Consider the following 25,534-nt stretch of genomic DNA (forward strand, 5'->3'; position numbering starts at 1 on the left):
TAAGGATGTATGAATTCTGACAAAATTCTCTAATCAGTAAACAGGAAACCATTTGCAAATCAGATCTAAGTTTATCTGCCCAAACTTACAGATGGCTATACCATTCCTAAATCATCCTTAACTCAGGACATGAAACAATTTTATCTTTCAGGGACAGGGAAAGACAACTGAGTAAATATCTCTCATGACTGCTTTATCTCTCTGCAGTTTTTGATACATTACAAAGTCAAAATGATATGATTTGCTGATGATATAAACTACAAGAGGACCAATCAAATAGTTACACATGAATTTCAGATAAACAATGGACATTTTTAGATAAGTATATCCTGTGCAATTTGAGATACACTTACATATAAAAATTCATTCATTGTTTATCTGAAATACAAATGTAACTGGGAGTCTTATAGTTTTGCTAAATCAGGCAACTTTACCTCCTGCCCATGATTATAGCTATTCCTCTATTTTGTTTATTGTTCTTTGCCTTTCCACTGTGAGTACTAGAGGTAAGCCTTATGCTCTTCACTTCTCATTTTCCTACTCACAACAGCTTTCTCTGAACTTTATCTTGTTGTTGTTCATTCCTTCAGTACTGTCTGACTCTTTGTGACCCCATGGACTGCAGCATGCAAAGCTTCCCTGTCCTTCACTATCTCTTGCAGTTTGCTCAAACTCATGTCCATTGAGTCAGTGATGCCATACAACCATCTCATCCTCTGTTGCCCCTTTCTCCTCCTGCTCTCAATCTTTCCCATCATCAGAGTCTTTTCCAATGAGCTGGCTCTTCGCTTCAGGTGGCCAAAGTACTGGAGCTTCAGCTTCAGCATCAGTCCTTCCAATAAATATTCAGGGTTGATTTCCTTTAGGATTGACTTGTCTGATTAAGGGTCTCTCAAGAGTCTTCTCCAATGCCACAATTCCAAAGCATCAATTCTTCAGCACTCTACCTTCTTTATGGTCTAACTCTCACATCTGTCCATGACTAAAGGGAAAACCGTAACTTTGGCTATATGGACCATTATTAGCAAAGTGATGTCTCTGTTTTTTAATATGCTGTCTAGATTTTTAATTACTGCTATCTGCAGTAATTTTGGAGCCCACGAAAATGAAATCTGCATTTTTTTCCGCTTTTCCCCTACATATTTGCCATGAAGTGATGGGACTGTATACTGTGATCTTTGTTTTTTGAATATTGAGTTTTAGTCAGCTTTTTCACATTCCTCTTTCACCTTTATCAACAGGCTCTTTAGTTCTGCTTCCCTTTCTGCCATTAGGGTGGTATCATTTGCATATCTGAAGTTGCTGATATTTCTCCCAGCAATCTTGATTCCAGCTTGAGATTCATCCAGCCCAGCATTCTGCATATAAATTAAAAAAAGCAGAATGACAATATGAAGCTTTGAGGTATTCCCTTCACAATTTTGAACTAGTTCATTGTTCCATGTCTGGTTCTACTGTTGCTTCTTGACCTCCATGCAGGTTTCTCAGGAGGCAGGTAAGTTGATCTGTTATTCCAATTTCTTTAAGAATTTTCCATATTTTGCTGTGATCCACACAATGAAAGGGTTTAGTGTAGTCAGTGAAGCAGAAGTATATGTTTTTTTTTCTGGAATTCCCTTGCTTTTTCTATCATCCAATGGATGTTGGCAATTTGATCTCTGATTCCTTTGCCTTTTCTAAATCCAGCTTGCGCATCTGGATGTTCTCAGTTCACATACTATTGAAACCTATCTTGAAGGATTTTAATATTACCTTGCTATCATGTGAAATGAGCGCAGTTGTATGGTAGTTTGAACATTATTTATCATTGCCCATGTTTGGGATTGGAATGAAAACTGACCTTTTTCATCGCTGTGACCATTGCTGAGTTTTCCAAATTTGCTGACATACTGAATGCAGCACTTTAACAGCATCATCTTTTCTGATTTGGAATTCCAAAGCTCAGTTGGAATTCCATTGCCTCTACTCACCTTGTTTGTAGTAATGCTTCCTAAGGCCCACTTGACTTCAGACTCCAGGGTGTCTGACTTGAGGTGAGTGATCACACCATCGTGATTATCTTGGTCTTGAAGATCTTTTTTGTACAGTTCTTCTGTGTATTCTTGCCACCTCTTCTTAATCTCTTCTGCTTCTCTTAGGTCCTTGCTGTTTCTGTCCTTTATTGAGTGCATGTTTGCATAAAATATTCCCTTGGTATCTCTAATTTTCCTGAAGAGATATATAGACTTTCCCATTCTATTGTTTTCCTCTATTTCTTTGCATTGTTCACTTTAAGATGACTTTCTTATCTTTCCTTGCTATTCTTTGAAACTCTACATTCAGTTGGGTGTAACTTTCTTTTTCTCCTTGGCTTTCACATCTCTTCTTTTCTCAGCTATCTGTATAGCCTCCTCAGACAACCACTTTGCTATCTTGCATTTCTTTCTTTTTTGGTGGATGATTTTGTTCACCACATCCTGTACAATGTTATGAACCTCCATCCACAGTTCTTCAGTCATTCTAGCAGATCTAATCCCTTAAATCTATTTGTCACTTCCACTGTATAATCACAAGGGATTTGATTTAGGTCATATCTGAATGGCCTAGTGATTTTGCCTACTTTCCTCAATTTATGTCTGAATTTTGCAATAAGGAGCTTATGATCTGAGTCATAGTCAGCAGCAGGTCTTATTTTTGCTGACTCTATAGAGGTTTTCCATCTTTGGCTGCGAAGAATATAATCAATCTGATTTCGGGTGAATCACCTGGTGATGTCCGTGTGTAGAGTCACCTTGTGTGTTGTTGGAAAGCGGGTGTTTGCTATGACCAGTGTGTTCTTTGGGCAAAACTCTGTTATCTTTGCCCTGCTTCATTTTGTACTGCATTTTCAACTTTGTCCTTTCATCTCCTAAACTGAGAGTTCTATTCTAACACATTGTATCTACCTGCAGGCTACTTCTGCTTGAGTATCTCACATGCATTTAAAATCTAAAATGTCAAACATGAAGCCTATATATTAACCTAAAAAATGTGTCCTCCAATCCATCATTGTAATTGCTTCCAGGGGTACCACCCTTCTCAAGGGCCATAAGGCACTTTTATGAACTTTCTTCTGAGTGGCTCCTTCCCCTTGACCATCCTATCCAGGCATTTACTTATTCTTGCTGCTCCTTCCTTGATAAGAGTTTATCTTTTCTACATTGCCACTGTCATCATCTCATCTCCAAGGGCTCCTTACAATGTGCCAAGAAATCAGTTCCTCTTTGGACAATCTTCTTTTAGGAAGACTTATTTACCGAGACTATTCAATCTGTGAACTTAATCAGGAAAGGAAGTGCTATAGTATAAATGGAAGATAATTACAATTAGCATACATGATATCAGGCTTCCCAGGTGTCTCAGTGGGTACATAACCCACCTGCAACACAGGAGACTCATGTTTAATCCTTGGGTTGGAAAGATCCCCTGGAGGGCCTGGCAACCCACTCCAATATTCTTGCCTGGAGAAACCCATGGATGGGGAGCCTGGCAGGCTAAAGTCCACGGAATTGCAAAGAGTTGGACACAACTGGTGCAACTGAGTACACACAGAGACACACACACAAGATTTCTACAAAAACAAGCAATTCATATGTACCTAGATGGAAAATCAGTATTATCAGCTTTCACCACTGTTCAAAGATAAGCGTAGCATGGATTTTGTGTTAAATATCAACCACTGTTATGTGAGGCAATGAGAAAACAGAAGTGTATTCTCTCGCATTTGTGTTGGTGTGGATCTTTTTCTTCCTTTGGAATTCTGCTCAGAATGCCTTGTATTTATATCTGTCATGGCTCCACATCAATCTACACGTATCTATAAGCTATAGGAGATATTTGAACAACCTAGATAGTATATTCAGAAGCAGAGACATTACTTTGCCGAGTAAGGTCCGTCTAGTCAAGGCTATGCTTTTTCCTGTGGTCATGTATGGATGTGAGAGTTGGACTGTGAAGAAGGCTGAGCACCGAAGAATTGATATGTTTGAACTGTGGTGTTGGAGAAGACTCTTGAGAGTCCCTTGGACTGCAAGGAGATCCAACCAGTCCATTCTGAAGGAGATCTACCCTGGGATTTCTTTGAAGGGAATGATGCTAAAGCTGAAGCTCCAGCACTTTGGCCACCTCATGCGAAGAGTTGACTCATTGGAAAAGACTTTGATGCTGGGAGGGATTAGGGGCAGGAGGAGAAGGGCACGACCCAGGATGAGATGGCTGGATGGCATCACGGACTCGATGGACGTGAGTCTGAGTGAACTCCGGGAGTTGGTGATGGACAGGGAGGCCTGGCGTGCTGCTATTCATGGGGTCGCAAAGAGTCGGACACGACTGAGCGACTGAACTGAACTGAACTGAGATTGCCCTTAGTGTTGATAATGGCAATTCAGTCGCAAAGGCCTTTTTGCCTTAGCTACACAAATTTCAACTGTCTACAGTTTTAGCTATTTCTGGGGCTGTTTGTTCTTTAATCGAAATGCATACTTATTCTTGAAATTCAGAGGTGTGACTCTCCTCCAGCGTGAACTCAAGCCACCATTTCCTTTTACAAATTGTCCATGAATGTGTCATATAATATTACTTTTGTGAAGTGAGTGGAGGTTTCTGGACATCAGTGGTTTCAAATGGAGAAAAAACTAGATGGAGAAAGAGTGATACTTGAAAGGCAATTCCCTGTTAGACTCCAAAATCATTTCCTCTTTATTTGTTTCTCATTTTCTGTTGAACCTTCCCCCAGTTAGAGTTAACTGGGGGATAAGACAAAATGACCTCTCTACAGAAAACTGCTGTCTGCCTGACTGTGGGTATATTCTTTGACTATCTCATGTGCAATGCAGTTACAACTGGAACAACAGTTTCCTCCTTACAGGTTCTCTCTTGCTGGTTTAGCTTTTCCCAATTCATCTTACACTGTTGCCAAGCTACTCTTCCCCAATTTCCCCTGTTTTATTTGTGTATTAGATTCTGATGATCCCCTGCTGCTTAAAAAGTCATAGGCAATGGCTGAGACTGACCTCTGAGGCCATATATCACCAGCCCCATCTTCTTAACCCACAAATCCTTTCATGACATCTTGCTTCCACTCCTTCTGCCCCAATCAACAGTGAGAAAATCGATTTTGTACTCCAAACCCTTGCTTCTGCTGTTTGTCACCACAGTGCATAATTACTTCAAGAACAGCATACACACTTTCTTGTTCATCTGGTCTTCATGGAAAATCACAAGGTCAAAATGACAGTTTCCACTGTTACATATGACAGCATATCAGGGCTTCCCTGATAGCTCAGTTGGTAAAGAATTTGCCTGAAATTCATGAGATCCCAGTTCGATTCCTGGGTTGGGAAGATCCCCTGGAGAAGAGATAGGTAGTCTACCCACTCCAGTATTCTTGGGCTTCCCTTGTGGCTCAGCTGGTAAAGAATCTGGCTGCAATGCAAGAGACCTGGGTTCGATTCCTGGGTTGGGAATATCCCCTGAAGAAGGGAACGGCTGCCCACTCTAGTATTCAGACCTAGACAATACCATGGACTGTATAGTCCATGGGGTTGCAAAGAGTTGGACATGACTGAGTGACTTTCACTAGTGTTCACTCACTCACAAAGTTTGTAGCTCTAATTGAATGGATGAATAAGCGAATAGTGTATTGGAAAGATCACTGGATTTGAATTTATCAGATCAGATCGAAGTCTCAGTTTTCCTACTTATTAACTTGCATTCTTCTACACAAGTGATTTTAGACAAGAGTGCCTATTCCTTTACCTGCAAAAAGGGGATAAATTACCCATCCTAATCAATCCATAATGTTGTTGGCTGTTGTAAAGGTACAATCAGGTAATATTTCTGAAAAGCATCAACCTGAGACTAAATGGAAATACAAGTTTTGGTGTCACTGTATATACAGCACATTTACAGGTGAGAGGCCCAGCAACTATAAAGGGAAGGCCATCAACTGACCCTTCCAAGAATGTGTAAATAAACAAACATTTTGCCTAGCTTTTCTAGCTGTAAGTCAAACCACTGCAGTAGATTTTCTACTTTCCCATATTTCATTATGGTAATACAAAATCAATCAACCTACCCATTAATTTATTCAGGGATGATTTTTGTGTTGGCAATATGCCTCCTGCATAAATCCATATTTTTCTCTTCCCAAAGGTCAGCTGTATTACTGAACATCTGCTCTAAGAAAATGTTTGTGGAGTCAATGGTGTTCTAGAATAGGGAGACACTTAATGCTCCCAGAACATGTCTCCTATTGTCTGTCCCTTGTCAAATGCCCATGCCTTATTAAACATGGTAATTCAATGGACACATTAAGCATGTTGAGATATGCAAAACTATTTTAAATAATTTTATGTATAAGATAAAATGCCAAAACATTTCTGAAAATGCGACAATATATAGCTGTTCTTATGTAGCTATAAACATCCAATAGATAACGATAGAAACCATTTATATGGCATTTACAGTATGCCAGGCATTGTTCTAAGTAACTTGCACAATGATTTAGCTACTGCTATGATCTATATTTTATAGAAGAGGAAACTAATAGAAAAGAGGTTAAGCGACTTATCCAAGGTCATGCAGTCAGTAGGTGGCTCTCCAGAATGCAAACCCTGGTAGCTGGGATCCAGAATTTATACTTACAATCACTATGCTATGTGCCTACAGGAATAATTAAATTTCTTTCTTTTTTTTTTTTTTTTTTTTTTGTAGAAGACAGACCTCTTAAAAAAACTTTTTTTTTTTTTGGTTGCAAAAAGAGTCTTCGTAGCTAAGAGCAGGCTCTCTAGTTGTGGTGCAGGGGCTTAGTCATCCCCAGGCATGTGAGATCTCAGTTCCCTAACCAGAGATTGAACCTGCTTCCCCTGCATTGGAAAGTAGAATCCTAACCACTGGACCACCAGGGAAGTGCCTAAATTTCTTTTAAATTTGGAACAATGAATGCATTATATAAAATGGATCACAATTTGTGTAACCAATCATCTATTAATGAACATTTTGGTTCTTTTTGCTATTATATTTTTTTCAGTGAACACCTTAGTACAAAAAATGTTTGTATATTTGTCCAAATATTTCCCTGGGATAAATCACTATCAGTTCAGTGGCTCAGTCATGTCCAACTCTTTGTGACCCCATGAACTGCAGCATGCTAGGCTTCCCTGTCCATCACTAACTCCCGGAGTTCACTCAAACTCATGTCCATCGAGTCAGTGATGCCATCAAGCCATTTCATCCTCTGTCGTCCCCTTTTCCTCGTACCCTCAATGCCTCCCAGCATCAGAGTTTTTTCTAATGAGTCAACTCTTCGCATGAGGTGGCCAAAGTACTGGAGTTTCAGTTTTAGCATCATTCCTTCCAAAGAACACCCAGGACTAATCTCCTTGAAAATGGACTGGTTGCTTCTCCTTGCAGTCCAAGGGACTCTCAAGAGTCTTCTCCAACACCGCAGTTCAAAAGCATCAATTCTTCGGTGCTCAGCTTTCTTCACAGTCCAACTCTCACATCCATACATGACCACTGGAAAAACCATAGCCTTGACTAGACGGACCTTAGTCGGCAAAGTAATGTCTCTGCTTTTGAATATGCTATCTAGGTTGGTCATAACTTTCCTTCCAAGGAGTAAGCGTCTTTTAATTTCATGGCTGCAATCACTATCTTCAGTGATTTTGGAGCCCCCAAAAATAAAGTCTGACGCTGTTTCCACTGTTTCTCCATCTATTTCCTATGAAGTGATGGGACCAGATGCCATGATCTTCGTTTTCTGAATGTTGAGATTTAAGCCAACTTTTTCACTTTCATCAAGAGGCTTTTTAGTTCCTCTTCACTTTCTGCCATAAGGGTGGTGTCATCTGCATATCTGAGGTTATTGATATTTCTCCCGGCAATTTTGATTCCAGCCTGTGCTTCTTCCAGCCCAGCGTTGCTCATGATGTACTCTGCATAGAAGTTAAATAAGCAGGGTGACAATATACAGCTTTGACATACTCCTTTTCCTATTTGGAACCAGTCTGTTGTTACATGTCCAGTTCTAACTGTTGCTTCTGACCCGCATACAGATTTCTCAAGAGGTAGGTTAGGTGGTCTGGTATTCCCATCTCTTTCAGAATTTTCCACAGTTTGTTGTGATCCACACAAAGGCTTTGGCATAGTCAATAAAGCAGAAATAGATGTTTTTCTGGAACTCTCTTGCTTTTTTGATGATCCAGCAGATGTTGGCAATTTGATCTCTGATTCCTCTGCCTTTTGTAAAACAAGCTTGAACATCTGAAAGTTCACGGTTCATGTATTGCTGAAGCCTGGCTTGGAGAATTTTGAGCATTACTTTACTAGCATGTGAGATGAGTAGATTTGTGTGGTAGTTTGAGAATTCTTTGGTATTACCTTTCTTTGGGATTGGAATGAAAACTGACCTTTGATTTCTGGAAAAAAAAAAAAAGAGTGTTCTGGAAAGCTTGTGCCTAAAGATGTTGTTTTCACATATGATATCTCATTTCATGAACACTGCAAATCTAAGACTTGGGTACGTCTAATTATCTCAATTTTAGGGACAAATAAATTGGAAATCAGAAGGGTCAAGTGAAGTGCTCAAAACCAGATAGCTAATAGGTAGTATACATCAGATTCTAATCTAGGGAAGTCCAAGGTCAAGCCTCCTACTGTTTTTATATTACTTATATTTCACTGTTTTTCTTCAGTCAAAGCTCACACCTTCTCATCAGATTACATGCAATGGACCTACAGTTTTTTTTTTTTTTTTTTGATCCAGGCCCAACTTAGTGGAGCTCATTCTGTAACTACATATCTTCATTTTGCCCTCCACAGAAAACTAAAACAAAAGCAAAAGCAAGAAAACATATTTCACTCAGACCATCTAATGTTCCACTGAGTTTTTTTTTAAGGTCTTGAAAGTTTAATGAGCAGACTTTATTTAATAAAAAATCTATTTCTATGTCATAATACAACCATAAAATTCCTGTAGGTGAAAAGCAGTGAAAACAGTAATCTAATGAGAATCAAGCTTAGTATGTGTGGATGTATTTTATTGTGACCTCTTAACAAATAAGTTCCAAATAAGTGCTGCTGATATGAGGGTAGTTGAAAGAGATTTTAAAAAGGAAGAATAGGGATGCCTGGTTTAAAATGAATAATTAAAGATACATGATTGCCACCACTCATTCCAGAATCTTCAGTAAAATGATAGGAAAAGAAAGAGAAAGGAACAGATAGAACAAACTAGTGGTTGCCACGGGGCAGGCAGTGGGGGAGGAATGGATTAGGAGTTTGGATTAGCAGATGCAAACTTGTATATATAGGATGAATAGGACAACAAAGTCCTACTGTATAGTACAGGGAACTATATTCAATATCCTGTGATAAACCATAATGGAAGAAAATTATGAAAAAGAGTGTATATGTGTATATATATATATATATATATATATATATATATATGTGTGTGTGTGTGTGTGTGTGTGTGTAACTGCTGTACACCTGAAACTAAGACAATACTGTGAATCAACTATACGTCAATAGAATAACTTCAAAAAGGAAGAAGAAAGAGGACAAAAAAAAATGAGAGAAGAGAAAACATCAGAGAAGAGAGATTAACAGCATGTCTAAGGATGGAAATGGGATGAAGTTAAGTGCTTACTGAAGGAGTCTGTCACTGAGGTAGTCACCTAAACACACATGGTTGGTACTCAGAACCTTATGTAGTTTTTTTTTCGATTTGACTCTGGTTTAGCTCTGTGATTTGCTTTAATCAACGGAGTACAAGCAGAATGATGCAGTGTAGTTCTGAAGATCAGTTGAAAACCAGTTTGTTTTTTTCTTTCTCTCTCTTGGGCATTTAGAATTCTCATAAACATCTCCTAGGCAGGTGATGAGGCAATTCTCAGAGAAGAAACTGACCAAGCCAAAGGGGAATCCAATTCAGGAGGATGGTACAGGAGATTCCAACGCAAGGGTCAATGGAAATAATAGGATTACAGCTGTGCAGCACGTCAGAGGGCTCAAAGAACACCTGTGACCAAGGGCTCTAAGAGGGGAAAAATCCTCATAGAACACTTGATCTGCTTTGAAGAAAGATTTTACAGTTACTTAGGAGGGTTTGCACCATGAAATTAAAAGATGCTTGCTCCTTGGAAGAAAAGCTGTTACAAACCTAGACAGCGTATTACAAAGCAGAGATGTTACTTTGCCAACAAAGATCCGTATAGTCAAAACTATGGGTTTCCCTGGTGGCTCAGATGGTAAAGAATCTGCCTGCAATGCGACAGGCATGGATTCAATCCCTGGGTTGGGAAGATCCCCTGGAGGAGGGTATGGCAACCCACTCCAGTATTCTTGCTTGACGAATTCCCATGGACAGAGGAGCCTGGCAGGCTACAGTCCATGGGGTCACGAAGAGCTGGACATGGCTGAGTGACTAAGCCCAGTCAAAGCTATGGTTTTTCCAGTAGTCAGGTATGGAGGTGAGAGTTGGACTGTGAAGAAGGCTGAATCCCAAAGAATTGATGCTTTTGAAATGTGGTGTTGGAGAAGACTTTTGAGAGTCCCTTCGACTGCAAAGAGATCCAACCAGTCCATCCTAAAGGAGATCAGTCCTGAATATTCATTGGAAGGACTGATGCTAAAGCTGAAGCTCCAATACTTTGGTCACCTGATGCAAAGAATTGACTCATTGGAAAAGACCCTGATGCTGGGAAAGATTGAAGGCAGGAGGAGAAGGGGGTGACAGAGGATGAGATGGTTGGATGGTACCACTGACTCAATGGACATGAGTTTGAGCAAGCTCCAGGAGATGGTGAAGGATAGGGAAGCCTGATGTGCTGCATTCTGTGGGGTCGAAAAGAATTGGACATGACTGAGCGACTGAACAACAACAACCACAATAAGGAGATTCGGGGGGTGGGGGGCAGGGGATTAATGAATTTGTATTCAAGGGTAATCAAGTGAAATATCAAGTCAATATTTAAGTGTAGGCAAAACAAAGCTTCCCAACAGATAAGAGATATATGTATGACTCTTTTGTGAACAAAATAAAGAAAACACTGAGTATTTGGTAAACCAAACTTTCTGCTAGTATTAGAGTGGCAAGGAGAGGGTGATTAAGGAAGGGTATGTGAAGGTGATGTGGGAGTGTGAAATCTACAATTTCTATGGTAGAAGGAAAATGACTAATGTCTAAAATTGAAAAAAAAATCAAGTACTGGAAGCATATGCATATTATTTAGAAATAATGGAACTAAAATCCAGGAGCAGCAGGACAAAGATTTGAAAATGAGTTGCCTCTGAAGAACAGGGCTGATAGAGATGGGAAGAGGAGGGCTGTTGTTTTATAGAAGGCTTGAAATATTTATTTGAACTCTGTACATGTCTTGTTGTAATTTAGGTACACCTAATGTTAGAAAACCAAAAATAAAAACAAAAAGGGAGAAAAGGAGAGCTATATAAAATGTGGGAAATGGGTTAATCTGCTTGTAACACAGAATGTGTGGACCTAATAATTCTTTAAAACCTCTTCAAAAGATGTTCAATAGAAATAGTGAGAAACTAAGTGCTGATTTTCTCTTCCAGCCTCACTGACAATGTCATTTACATTTCCCAGGTTGAGATATTGAATAAAAACAAGCTGCAGACAGTTTAGTTTATAATTATAATTTATACATTCCTGTATTTTTATGCCAAAATAAAATCTTCATTTTATTCCAGAAACCAGGCAAAATTAACCATACATGGGAGTAAAGATTATTTCTGTTAAAAATAACGTTATAGCAGTTTTATTTAGTGTTTCAGCTTTACCATCCTGGATCACTAGATTTTAAAAAAAATTCCCAGAATTTGTCTCCAGGCAACTACCCAAATACAGCAAGCTGAGGAGCAAACGAAATCAGCAAGTGACAAGCTATGGGCTTAAGCATAGGGAGAGATGGTGAAATGTGTGTGACTAATTGAAGAACTCGCACAGTGTAGGGGAGATATCCAATGAGTGGAGACAACAAAGAATCAAATAAGATATTTGAGACCACTGGAAATGTTCCTTAAAATAGAACTGAAGGCATAATTAAGTCAAATGGCAGCTCTCCATTTTTTCATTTTGAACTGAGTGTAAAGAAGGCGAGGGAAAGAAGAGTAAGCCAACTAAAGTAAAGAGATCAAAACACCCAAGAGAAAGAAATAGGAAATGTGAAAGAAAAATAGCAACAGAACAACACAAAGTAGAAAGACTCTTCAGAACATGATTGAGCTGCAAATACCCCATCATTGAACTTCTAGTTATTATGGTCAGCTAAGAGAAGAGAGAAAGCATCCCCTCTGGTTTCAAACATAGAGAAGTACTGAGTGAAATTTGGTTTTCTTTTTAAAAGTGTGGGCCCAAGACTAAAAGCAAGAACAGGAAACACCTGGTAACCAAAATGAAGCAGATCTCCAGGCCGGAAAGTGAGCAAGAAGCACATGAACTTGAGAGAAGCCCTGAGGCATGTGTGTGATTACAGAGGTATAACTGAGCTCCCCAAATAAAGTCTATCAAAAGTGGAACTAGAACAAAACTGCTCCCATAAGTCAAAGACAAGGCAAGGAAACTTCCCTGTCTTGTCTTGCCAGAATCTCATCTCTATAATATTTTGAAGGGGAAAAAAAGGGAGGGGTATGACCTTGATAAAATGGAACTCTAATGTGCACTATCTCTTATTTGCTTAAAGACTTACACTGAGAATTAACACAAAACTAGAACTGAGGCAATCCTGCAGAAGTTAATACAAAGGTAGGCCCCGACTCTAAAGGCATGAGGTGCCTCCATGGAAAAACTGTGCTGTGTTAATAAAGGAAAGTAGACTCATAAGAAAGAAGTAGGATGAAAAAGCAAGGAAATTGGTTAAGATCCATGGTGAAATCTATATAATTATTGACAATAAACAATAACAACAATAATAGTGAAAATAATAGCAATGGCAAATTTGGATGGGTCAAAACCAAAGTAAAATATGAGACACACATAGACTGGAAGATGCAACGGGAGTGTTTGAATTCAATCTTTCTGAAGGCTTGAGGAACAAAGCTAGCGGCAACTTTAGAGTTGAAACACTTGTGTTAAAAAGGTTAAAGGGTTGACATGACAAGAAAGCACATAGAGGTACTTCCCTGGTGGTGGTGCGGTGGCTAAGACTCAAAACTTCCAATGCAGGGGCCATTCCAGCCCTAGTCAGGAAGCTAGATTCCTCATGCCACAACTCAAGATACCTTATGCTGCAGCTTAGACCCAGTACAGCCAGCCAAATAAAATAAATAAATATAATAAAAAAAAAGAATATAGATGCCTATGCTGAATATTTTCTCTTTGCCCATTAAGATCAGTCTGCACCCTTCTCTGTCCTACTCTGTGCATCTAGAGGCTTAGCTCTAACAACCTCTCTGGCTTTCTGGCTTAATGGTTTGTTAGTGGCTGAGGTAGCTGAAGGCCACAGTTCTGATGAGATGACCCTCTCTCGCAGCGTGGAGCACTTGCTGGGCCCTGAGAAAGCCTGCCTCCTCTTGCTTCTCAGATTTCTGAAGTGCTAGCAGCTTCCTCTGGTCTCTCAGATCCTAATGAAGGAGCCTCAAGATGACCCATGATCCTTTGTTTTTGTAAACCCCTCCTCCCAACACTTTTGAGTGCAGCCCTTTCACTAATCTATTCAATAACCAATCTGGAGCTTATAATTTGTGTATTTCACTGTGTGTTGGACCCTTACCAATACAAAGACAGAACTTCAAAATCAGTTTGAGGAGGAAGAAATAGGTCTGGAGAAGGTAAAGACAGCTCTAAATTGTAGGAAGCCAGAGGAAAAATAAAACCTAAACGAACAAACAAGCATGCTAAATAGCAACACTAACTCATACGATTGAAATAAGTCAAAATGATAAACATTTATGTATATTTAAAATGAACTAAATGATACTATATACTGATCATAGCTACATTTTGCATAGTAAAATTATAAAACCATGGACTGGAAGTATATATGCCAAGTGCAGCCTAATGGTAGCATCCAGGAAGGCATAAAATAAGATTCCAAAGGAAGACATTTGAATATATCTGAAATACTTTATTTCCTAAGAAAAATATTTGAGGCAAGTATGTGATTTATTAGCACTTATGCTTATTTTCAGAGGTATCTATGTGGGTGTTATAAAACTTTCTGCAGTGTTCTGTGTGTCTGTTTCATAAAAAAATCTATTATTCCAAATGAGCGCTGTTTGGTTCTTACTCAAATCCTGTTGTATCTTGATTGCTTTCCCTTTTGTCAATATATGACCCACACAATTATCTTAGAATGAAAGAAGTCTTAAAATGTCACAGGCATAGCAAAAAAGATCTTTTCCCCATATATATTAATAAATACCTCTGCTGTGTTACTATTGACGTATAAAATGTCATCCTCAAGTGCCTGTTAAGATCCCAGGTGCTATGAGATTTACAAAGCACTAAGAAGCATAATCTCAGCCCTCAAACATCCAATAATAATGAGCCTTTAACATCCCCAGATGATATTAGTTAAATAAGAAAAAATAATTACATTAGAGGGGCATTACAGCCATATTGGGTTGGAAGGGCTTCCCAGGTGGCACTTGTGGTAAAGAACCTGCCTGCCAATGCAGGGTACATAAGAGACACAGGTTTGATCCCTGGGTCATGAAGAACCCCTGGAGGAGGGCATGTCAATCCACTACAGTATTCTTTTTGGGCCTCCCTAATAGCTCTGATGGTAAAGCATCTGCCTGCAATGCAGGAGACCCAGGTTCTATCCCTGGGGCGGGAAGATCCCCTGGAGAAGGAAATGGCAACCCACTCCAGTATTCTTGCCTGGAGAATTTCATGGACAAAGGAGCCTGGCAGTCTACAGTCCATGGGGTTGCGGACAGTTGGACATGACTGAGTGACTAATACATACACAATATATCACATGCTAGATTGCTAAAACCATCCATGGGCATTTTAACACGAAGCCATACAATGATTTAGCAGGTTGAGAAAATAATAGCCAGGTCTCACTGACTTTGATATATCTTAATAAAATAAGATGGATTCAAATGGCTGTCTTTCTGAAAACTAACTATATTATTTACATTTTTCATTTTGTCATATGACACTGTAGATATATGAAAATGCAATTTAAATTTCCTTTCAATCTTCATAAGGCTTTCTGCTCCAGATATAATACTCTGTTATGCTCTACAAAAGAGAATTAATATAATAAAAATTGGCATAGTGTTACATTGAGGATGGTAAATATATTTGAATTTAGTATTCTAATCCTTATCCATTTTCCTTGTGTAATTTTATGGTCATAAAAAATAGATTTCACTGAAACTCATGTCTAGGAAGGATATCTATAAACCTGCAGATTATCTAATACATAAGAGAGAATATTTTCAATTAGCAAAGGGCTGATTTTACCAAATTGTCTATTACACAAAACTCTTTGGGTCCCTTCTGATTACGGAGATCTCAATATGTGGCAGATTTCCACTTAGTTATACTTCCAGTCTTCTTTCAAATATGAGTAAAATGGGTGAAAGAAAAGAAATCTTAGATAAGTTTGACATAATATTCTAGATAGATTTTTTCCCCATGGAAATATTCAGAAGTTTTATTTATATATATTTTCATATTTTTAATATAAATTTATTTTTTTGATTTTTTTTAATTTTTTTTTAGTTTTTTATTTTTTAAATTTTAAAATCTTTAATTCTTACTTATTTTAATTGGAGGCTAATTACTTTGCAATATTGTATTGGTTTTGCCATACATCAGCATGAATCCACCACGGGTGTACACATGTTCCCCATCCTGAACCCCCCTCCCACCTCCCTCCCCATAACATTCCTCTGGATCATGCCAGTGCACCAGCCCCAAGCATCCTGTATCATGCATCGAACCTGGACTGGCGATTTGTTTCATGTATTATATTATACATGTTTCAATGCCATTTTCCCAAATCATCCCACCCTCGCCCTCTACCACAGAGTCCAAAAGACTGTTCTATACATCTGTGTCTCTTTTACTGTCTCGCATACAGGGATATCGTTACCTTCTTTCTAAATTCCACATATATGTGTTCAGTTCAGTCACTCAGTCGTGTTCGACTCTTTGCGAACCCAAGAATCGCAGCATGCCAGGCCTCCCTGTCTATCACCAACTCCCGGAGTTCACTCAGACTCACATCCATTGAGTCAGTGATGCCATCCAGCCATCTCATCCTCTGTCGTCCCCTTCTCCTCCTGCCCCCAATCCCTCCCAGCATCAGAGTATTTTCCAATGAGTCAACTCTTCGCATGAAGTGGCCAAAGTACTGGAGTTTCAGCTTTAGGATCATTCCTTCCAAAGAAATCCCAGGGCTGATCTCCTTCAGAATGGATATGCATTAGTATACTGTATTGGTGTTTTTCTTTCTGGCTTACTTCACTCTGTATAATAAGCTCCAGTTTCATCTGCCTCATTAGAACTGATTCAAATGTTTTCTTTTTAATGTCCGAGTAATACTCCATTGTGTATATGTACCATGACTTTCTTATCCATTCGTCGGCTGATGGACATCTAGGTTGCTTCCATGTCCTGGCTCTTGTAAACAGTGCTACCATTATAAACAGTGCTGTGATGAACATGTGTCTCTTTCAGTTCTGGTTTCCTTGGTGTGTATGCCCAGCAGTGGGATTGCTAGGTCATAAGGCAGTTCTATTTCCAGTTTCTTAAGGAATCTCCACACTGTTCTCCATAGTGGCTGTACTAGTTTGCATTCCCACCAACAGTGTAAGAGGGTTCTCTTTTCTCCACACCCTCTCCAGCATTTATTGCTTGTAGACTTTTGGATCGCAGCCATTCTGACTGGTGTGAAATGGTACCTCATTGTGGTTTTGATTTGGATTTCTCTGATGATGAGTAATGTTGAGCATCTTTCCATGTGTTTGTTAGCCATCTGTATGTCTTCTTTGGAGAAATGTCTGTTTAGTTCTTTAGCCCATTTTTTGATTGGGTCATTTATTTTTTCTGGAATTGAGCTGCAGGAGTTGCTTGTATATTTTTGATATTAGTTCTTTGTCAGTTGCTTCGTTTGTTATTATTTTCTCCCATTCTGAAGGCTGTCTTTTCACCTTGCTTACAGTTTCTTTTTTTTTAATTTTTTTAAAAAAATTTAATTTTTACTTTATTTTACTTTACAATACTGTATTGGTTTTGCCATACATTGACATGAATCCACCACGGGTGTACACATGTTCCCCATCCTGAACCCCCCTCCCACCTCCCTCCCCATATAATTTCTTTTGTTGTGCAGAAGCTTTTAATTTTAATTAGGGCCCATTTGTTTATTTTTGCTTTTATTTCCAATATTCTGGGAGGTGGGTCATAGAGGATCCTGCTGTGATTTATGTCAGAGAGTGTTTTGCTTATGTTCTCCTCTAGGAGTTTTATACTTTCTGGTCTTACATTTAAATCTTTAATCCATTTTGAGTTTATGTTTGTGTATGGAGTTAGAAAGTGTTCTAGTTTCATTCTTTTACAAGTGGTTGACCAGTTTTCCCAGCACCACTTGTTAAAGAGATTGTCTTTTCTCCATTGTATATTCTTGCCTCCTTTGTCAAAGATAAGGTGTCCATAGGTTAATGGATTTATCTCTGGGATTTCTATTTTGTTCTATTGATCTATTTGTCTGTCTTTGTGCCAATACCATACTGTCTTGATGACTGTGGCTTTGTAGTAGAGCCAGAAGTCAGGTGGGTTGATTCCTCCAGTTCCATTCTTCTTTCTCAAGATTGCTTTGGCTGTTCGAGGTTTTTTTGTATTTCCATACAAATTGTGAAATTATTTGTTCTAGTTCTGTGAAAAATACCGTTTGTAGTTTGATAGGGATTGCATTGAATCTATAGATTGCTTTGGGTAGTATACTCATTTTCACTATATTGATTCTTCCAATCTATGAACACGGTATATTTCTCCATCTATTAGTGTTCTCTTTGATTTCTTTCACCAGTGTTTTATAGCTTTCTATATACAGACCTTTAGTTTCTTGAGGTAGATATATTCCTAAGTATTTTATTCTTTTCATTGCAATGTGAACAAATTGTTTCCTTAATTTCTTTTTCCATTTTCTCATTCTTAGTGTATAGGAATGCAAGGGATTTCTGTGTGTTGATTTTATATCCTGCAACTTTATTATATTCATTGATTAACTCTAGTAATTTTGTGGTGGTCTTTAGGGTTTTCTATGTAGAGGATCATGTCATCTGCAAACAATGAGAGTTTTATTTCTTTTTTTCCAATTTGGATTCCTTTTATTTCTTTTTCTGCTCTGATTGCTGTGCCCAAAACTTCCAGAACTATGTTGAATAGTAGCGGTGAAAGAGGGTACACTTGTCTTGTTCCTGACTTTAGGGGAAATGCTTTCAATTTTTCACCATTGAGGATAAGGTTTGCTGTGCATTTGTCATATGCAGCTTTTATTATGTTGAGGTATGTTCCTTTTATGCCTGCTTTCTGGAGAGTTTTTATCATAAATGGATGTTGAATTTTGTCAAAGGCTTTCTCTGCAGCTATTGAGATAATAACATGGCTTTTACTTTTCAATTTGTTAACGTGGTGTATTACATTGATTGATTTGCAGATATTGAAGAATCCTGCATTCCTGGGATAAAGCCCACTTGGTCATGGTGTATGATCTTTTAAATTTGTTGTTGGATTCCGATGGCTAGAATTTTGTTAAGGATTTTTACATCCATGTTCCTCAGTGATATTGGCCTGTAGTTTTCTTTTTTTGTAGTTTTCTAGTTTTGTTTTAGTTTTCTCTTTTTGTCAGGTTTTGGTATTAGGGTAATTGTCGCCTCATAGAAAGATTTTGGAAGTTTGGCTTCCTCTGCAACTTTCTGGAAGAGTTTGAGTAGGATAGGTGTTAGCTCTTTTCTAAATTTTTGGTAGAATTCAGCTGTGAAGCCGTCTGGACCTGGACTTTTGTTTGCTGGAAGATTTCTGATTACAGTTTCAATTTCCGTGCTTGTGATGGGTCTGTTAAGATTTTCTATTTCTTCCTGGTTCAGTTTTGCAAAGTTGTACTTTTCTAAGAATTTGTCCATTTTTTCCAAGTTGTTCATTTTATTGGTATATGTTTCCTGATGGTAGTCTCTTATAATCCTTTGTATTTCTGTGTTGTCTGTTGTGATCTCTCCATTTTCATTTCTAATTTTATTGATTTGATTTTTCTCCTTTTGTTTCTTGATGAGTCTGTCTAACGGTTTGTCAATTTTATTTTATTTTTTTTTTAGATGTTTCACCTTCTTTATTTCACTTTGCATTACTATTCTGTATATTCAGAAAACATCTGTTGCAAAAGTGTACAATCCAATCTCTTAAGGCAAGTATCCATTCCTAAATGCAGAGGTGGGGTCTGGATGCATGTTGAGAAATTGGAAATGTTTAAGACAAGGATGAGAGGAAGCAGACTTACTCTAAGACAACGGGGAACTGAGACCAGTCTGGAATCATGTGCTGTGGTCCGACATAGACGTCTCTAACATCATGTCACTTTCGTTCATTTCAATTTCAAAGGTTTCTTCCAAGGAAGGTCTGGAATCTGGGGTTTTCCTTGAGGTTTCTAGTGGTGCAAGCCCTGCTTCTTCCACAGTCTGTTTTTCTACTTCAAATTCCCTGAAATCCCACGGAGGTGAAATAATGTTTTTTAATGTCTTCATTGTATGCACATCGAAATAGTAACATTTTAGTTTGTCTTTGATGTCTGCTCCAATATAAGCTTCAGAGTCGCCAATGTACATTTCAATGCAATGGCCAAGCATTGTAACAGAAAATGTGTCATCTCGCCTAAGACCAAGGGCGGTGTGGAAATAGTCCACAGCGTTCTCAAAGTTGCCCATCAGACTGTGAATATAGCCGATGGCGGAGTAGGTGGACGCGTTCTGAGGGATTAACACCAGGGCCTGCCGGTGGTAGTCCAAGGCCTCAGCATACTTCTTAAGTTTTCTGCAGACATGGCCCAAGTTGTTCAACAGAGGTTCCCATTTGTCAACTGTCACCTCATTCCCAATTGCTTTAATTTTTTCCAAAGCATCGAGAAACCATTTTTCTGCTGTTTTCCATTCTCCATTTTGAAATGCGACCACTCCAACCTCGTGCATAACAAAAGGGTCTTCTGGCGCGATGCTTAGAGCTTGGCCAAAGAATCTTTCGGCCAATTTTGAGTTATTGGTCAATCCATATTCTAGTCCAATATAAAGCATTGGCAAGTGACACCCTTTCATCAGCTGCGCTGCGGTGAAGTACGCGGCCATGGCCTGGTCATGCTCACTCTCGACTGCGAACGAATGCCCGTATGCGATCCATGCCAGCCCGTAGGTCTTCTCCAGCGTCGTAGCTTTGAGGATTACTAGGATATAAATCCACCAATTTATGAGAAAGATAGAAAAGCTCATTTGCTTTATTCAGCTCTACAAGTGTTCCTATATGCACAGGTAAGCAATTCGCATGGAAAGGATCTTTTTCCATCACTACAGAAGTCAGCTTGTAGCACATTTTAAAATCACAGTTATAATAATGTCTTTCAGCTAAAGACACGACCACATCCAGATTCAAGAACCAGCTTTTGGCTTTCTTGATTTTTGCTATGGTCTCTTTTGTTTCTTTTACATTTATTTCTGCCCTAATTATTAAGATTTCTTTCCTTCTACTAACCCTGGGGTTCTTTATTTCTTCCTTTTCTAGTTGCTTTAGGTGTAGAGTTAGGTTGTTTGATTTTTTTCTTGTTTTGAGGTATGCCTGTATTGCTATGAACCTTCCCCTTAGCACTGCATTTACCAAGTCCCATAGGTTTTGGGTTTTCCTGTTTTCCTTTTCATTCATTTCTATGCATATTTTGATTTCTTCTGTGATTTGTTGGTTATTCAGCAGTGTGTTGTTCAGCCTCCATATGTTGCCATTTTTAATATTTTTCCTCCTGTAATTGAGTTCTAATCTTACTACATTGTGATCATAAAAGATATTTGGAATGATTTCTTTTTTCTTTTTTTTTTTTTTTTTGAATTTACCAAGGCTAGATTTATGGTCCAGGATGTGATGCATCCTGGAGAAGGTTCTGTGTGTGCTTGAGAAAAAGGTGAAATTCATTGTTTTGGGGTGAAATGTCCTATAGATATCAATTAGGTCTAACTGGTCTATCGTATCAGTTAAAGTTTCTGTTTCCTTGTTAATTTTTTGTTTAGTTGATCTATCCCTAGGTGTGAGTGGGTTATTAAAGTCTCCCACTATTATTGTGTTATTGTTAATTTCCCCTTTCAGACTTGTTAGCATTTGTCTTACATATTGCAGTGCTCCTGTGTTGGGTGCATATATATTTATAATTGTTATATTTTCTTCTTGTATTGATCCTTTGATCATTATGTAGTGTCCTTCTTTGTCTCTTTTCACAGCCTTTGTTTTAAAGTCTATTTTATCTGATATGAGTATTGCTACTCCTGCTTTCTTTTGGTCTCTATTTGCGAGGAATATCTTTTTACAGCCCTTCACTTTCTGTCTGTATGTGTCCCTTATTTTGAGGTGGGTCTGCTGTAGACAACATATATAGGGGTTTTGTTTTTGTATCCATTCAACCAGTCTTTGTCTTTTGGTTGGGGCATTCAACCCATTTATGTTTAAGGTAATTATTGATAAGTATGATCCCGTTGCCATTTGCTTTATTGTTTTGGGTTCGAGTTTATACGCCCTTTCTGTGTTTCCTGTCTAGAGAAGTTCCTTTAGCATTTGTTAGAGAGCTGGTTTGGTGGTGCTGAATTCTCTCAGCTTTTGCCTGTCTGTAAAGTTTTTCATTTCTCCTTCATATTTAAATGAGATGCTTGCTGGGTATAGCAATCTGGGCTGTAGGTTATTTTCTTTCCTCACTTTAAGTATGTCCTGCCATTCTCTTCTGGCCTGAAGAGTTTCTATTGAAAGATCAGCTATTATCCTTATGGGAATCCCCTTGTGTGTTATTTGCCCCCCCCGCCCTTGCTGCTTTTAATATTTGTTATTTGTGTTTGATCCTTGTTAATTTGATTAATATGTGTTTTGGGGAGTTTGCCTTTGGTTTATCCTGTTTGGGACTCTCTGGGCTTCTTGGACTTGGGTGATTATTTCCTGCCCCATTTTAGGGAAGTTTCCAACTATTATCTCCTCAAGTATTTTCTCATGGTCTTCTTTTTGTCTTTTTATTCTGGGACTCTTATGATTCAAATGTTGGAGCGTTTAACATTGTCCCAGAGGTCTCTGAGATTGTCCTCATTTACTTTCATTCGTTTTTCTTTTTTCCTCTCTGATTCATTTATTTCTACCATTCTATCTTCTAGTTCACTATTCTACTATTTGTTGCCTCCAGAGTGCTTTCAATCACATTTATTGCATTATTCATTATATATTGTCTCTTTTTTAATTTCTTCTAGGTCTTTGTTAAACATTTCTTGCATCTTCTCAATCCTTGTCTCCAGGCTATTTATCTCTGATTCCATTGGATCATTTTCACTATCATTATTTGGAATTCTTCATCAGGTAGATTCCCTATCTCTTCCTCTTTTCTTTGGTTTGCTAGGCATTTATCCTGTTCCTTTACCTGCTGGGTATTCCTCTGTCTCTTCATCTAGTTTATATTGCTGTGTTTGGGGTGGCCTTTCTGTACTCTGGCAGTTTGTGGAGATCTCTATTGTGGAGTTTCCTTGTTGTGGGTGGGGTTGTGTGGGTGGCTTGTCAAGGTTTCCTGGTTAGGGAAGCTTGTGTTGGTGTTCTGGTGGGTGGAGCTGGATTTCTTCTCTCTGGAGTGCAATGAAGTGTCCAGTAATGAGTTATGAGATGTCAATGGGTTTAGAGTGATTTTGGATAGCCTGTATATTGGAGCTCAGGGCTGTGTTGCTGTGTTGCTTGAGAATTTGCATGGTATGTCTTGCTCTGGAACATGTTGGCCCTTGTGTGGTGCTTGGTTTCAGTGTAGGTATGGAGGCGTTTGATGAGCTCCTGTCAATTAATGTTCCCTGGAGTCAGGAGTTCTCTGGTGTTCTCAGGATTTGGACTTAAGCCTTCTGCTTCTGGTTCTCAGTCTTATTTTTACAGTAGCCTCAAGACTTCTCCATCTATACAGAACCATTGATAAAACATCTAGGTTAAAGATGAAATGTTTCTCCATAGTGAGGGACACCCAGAGAGGTTCACAGAGTTACATGGAGAAGAAAAGAGGGAGGAGGGAGTTAGAGGTGACCCGAATAAGATGAGGTGGAATCAAAAAAGGAGATAGCAAGCTAGCCAGTAATCCCTTCCTTATGTTTGTTCCACAGTCTGGACACTCAGAGATGTTCATGGAGTTATACAGAGAAAGGAAGAGGGAGGAAGGAGACAGAGATGTCCAGGAGGATAAAGGAAGGTGGATAGAAAGGAGAGAGACAGATCCAGCCAGTAATCAGTTCCCTAAGTGTTCTCCACCATCTGGAACACACTAAAGAGTTTCACAGTGTTGGGTAGAGAAGATAAGGGGGAAGGAGGAGATAGAGGCGACCTGGTGGAGCAAAAGGAGAGTCCAAAGGGGTAGAGAGCAGTCAAGCCAGTAATCTTGCTCCCAAATAAAAATAAATACTGAAGACTGAGTTCTTAAAGGTACAAAATTGATAACAAGTACCAAAAAGCAAAGATTAAAAATCTAGAGGTTGGGCTTTCAAAAATACAATATTAAAGATAATTTAAAAAGTCACAAAATTATGAATATATATATATATATATATGAAGTTTACTTTAAAAAACAGGATCTCTTTTTTTTGCAAAGTAATAGTAGGTTATACAAATGAAAATTAAGGGAGAAATAGAGGACCTAAAATTTAAAAAAAAAAATAAAGAATGATAGTAAAAATAGTAAAAATATATCTACGACTTTCTCTGATGTTGTTGTGGGCAGTGTGGGGTCAGTTCATTTTCAGATAGTTCCTTTGTCCAGCTTTTATTTCTCAATATCTATAGGCCCCTTCCTATGTAGTCAGTACTAACTACAGGGTTTTAATCTATTGCACCTGTCACTTCCAAGGCAGATCCCTCTGTTTTACCTTCTTCTGTTTGTTGGTCTCTTCACTATCTAGAAATGGCAACCTGCTCCACTATTCTTGCCTGGAGAATGCCATGGACGGAGGAGCTTGGTGGGCTACAGTCCACGGGTTGCAAAGAGTCGGACATGACTGAGCGACTTCACTTTCACTTTCAGTGTCTATTTTCCACCCTGACACAAGGGGGTGGTGGTGGACACTTTTTTAAGCTCACTTGTTCAGTCGCACTGTGGGGAGGGAGGGACGCTGAAAACAAATAACACTGGCGTGTGCTCGCAGTGTCTCAGCCACACTGGGCCTGCCCCCGCTCGCAGTGTGTGTGACCTCCCTGCCCACACTGCTCAGGCTCTAGGTTGCTCTGCTGGGAACTGTCCAAGGCCGGCCCTGGGCTGCATGCACCTCCCAGGTCTAAGCCACTCAGGTTCAGGCACTTGGGTAGTCCTCAGAGGCGCCAACTTGGTTGGGCCTGCATTTTGTGCTCTTCCCAGGTCCGAGCAGCTCAGGTGATCAGGTGTTTGGCGTGCACAGTCTCTGAGACCTATCGCCTGCCCTGTCCCTGCCACTCGGTTTTCTGGGTGTACAACCGGCACACCTTCTCAGGCGGATGTTGACCGTCCAGAATTGTCTTGGTTAGCAATGAAGCCTGCTTGCAGTTTGGTAGATGATGCCTCTCTGCAGCTGCGATTGCCCCCTTCCAGCTCTGGCTGCCCTCGCCTGCCTGTCTCCAGATGGGGATGGGCCGGCATGCAGCCAGCCAGCTTTGCTCAGTCCTCTGTTCTGTGAGCAGGCCTGAGGGTGTCTTAGGTTAGGGCTTTTTGTGTGGTATCTATCCCATAGTCTGGTGGTTCAATTCCTGGGTCAGGAAGATCCCCTGGAGAAGGAAATGGCAACCCACTCCAGTATTCTTTCTGGAGAATCCCATGGACAGAGGAGACTGGTGAGCTACAGTCCACGGGGTCGCAGAGTCAGACACGACAGAGCAACTTCACTTTCTTTCTTTCTTTTTGTGGTCTCTATCCCACGGTCTGATTTGCTATACCAAGTTAGTTTCCTCAGATTGCCCTTGGGGCATTCAGGCCCGGTCCTTACTCTGAGCAATGCAGCCCGTGCCTCTCTGCCCAGCCCCCGCTTGCTAGTGGCGGGTATAGCTGTCTGTGCTGCTTCTCTGCTGAGGGAGTTACTGTTGGGCACATAATCTATGGGTTTTAATAATTTATTTATTTTTCCTCCCAGTTATGTTGCCCTCTGTGGTTCCAAGGCTTGCCACAGACTCAGCAATGAGAGCATCTCCTGGTGTTTGGAAACTTCTCTTTGTAAGTCTCCCTTCCCAGGACAGAGCTTGGTTCCTACCTCTTTTGTCTCTCTTTTTGTCTTCTATATATTTTTTCCTACCTCCTTTTGAAGACAATGGGCTGCTTTTCTG

General features: G+C 39.4%; 1 pseudogene; it reads right to left on the reverse strand.

Moving 5' to 3' along the window:
- Window positions 1–19,301: 19,301 nt before the first annotated feature.
- Window positions 19,302–25,534, reverse strand: part of LOC138930810 (cell division cycle protein 16 homolog pseudogene) — a 44,727-nt pseudogene continuing 38,494 nt past the window's right edge.

This window comes from Ovis canadensis, chromosome X (assembly GCF_042477335.2).
Source record: "Ovis canadensis isolate MfBH-ARS-UI-01 breed Bighorn chromosome X, ARS-UI_OviCan_v2, whole genome shotgun sequence".
NCBI classification, from domain to species: Eukaryota; Metazoa; Chordata; class Mammalia; order Artiodactyla; family Bovidae; genus Ovis; species Ovis canadensis.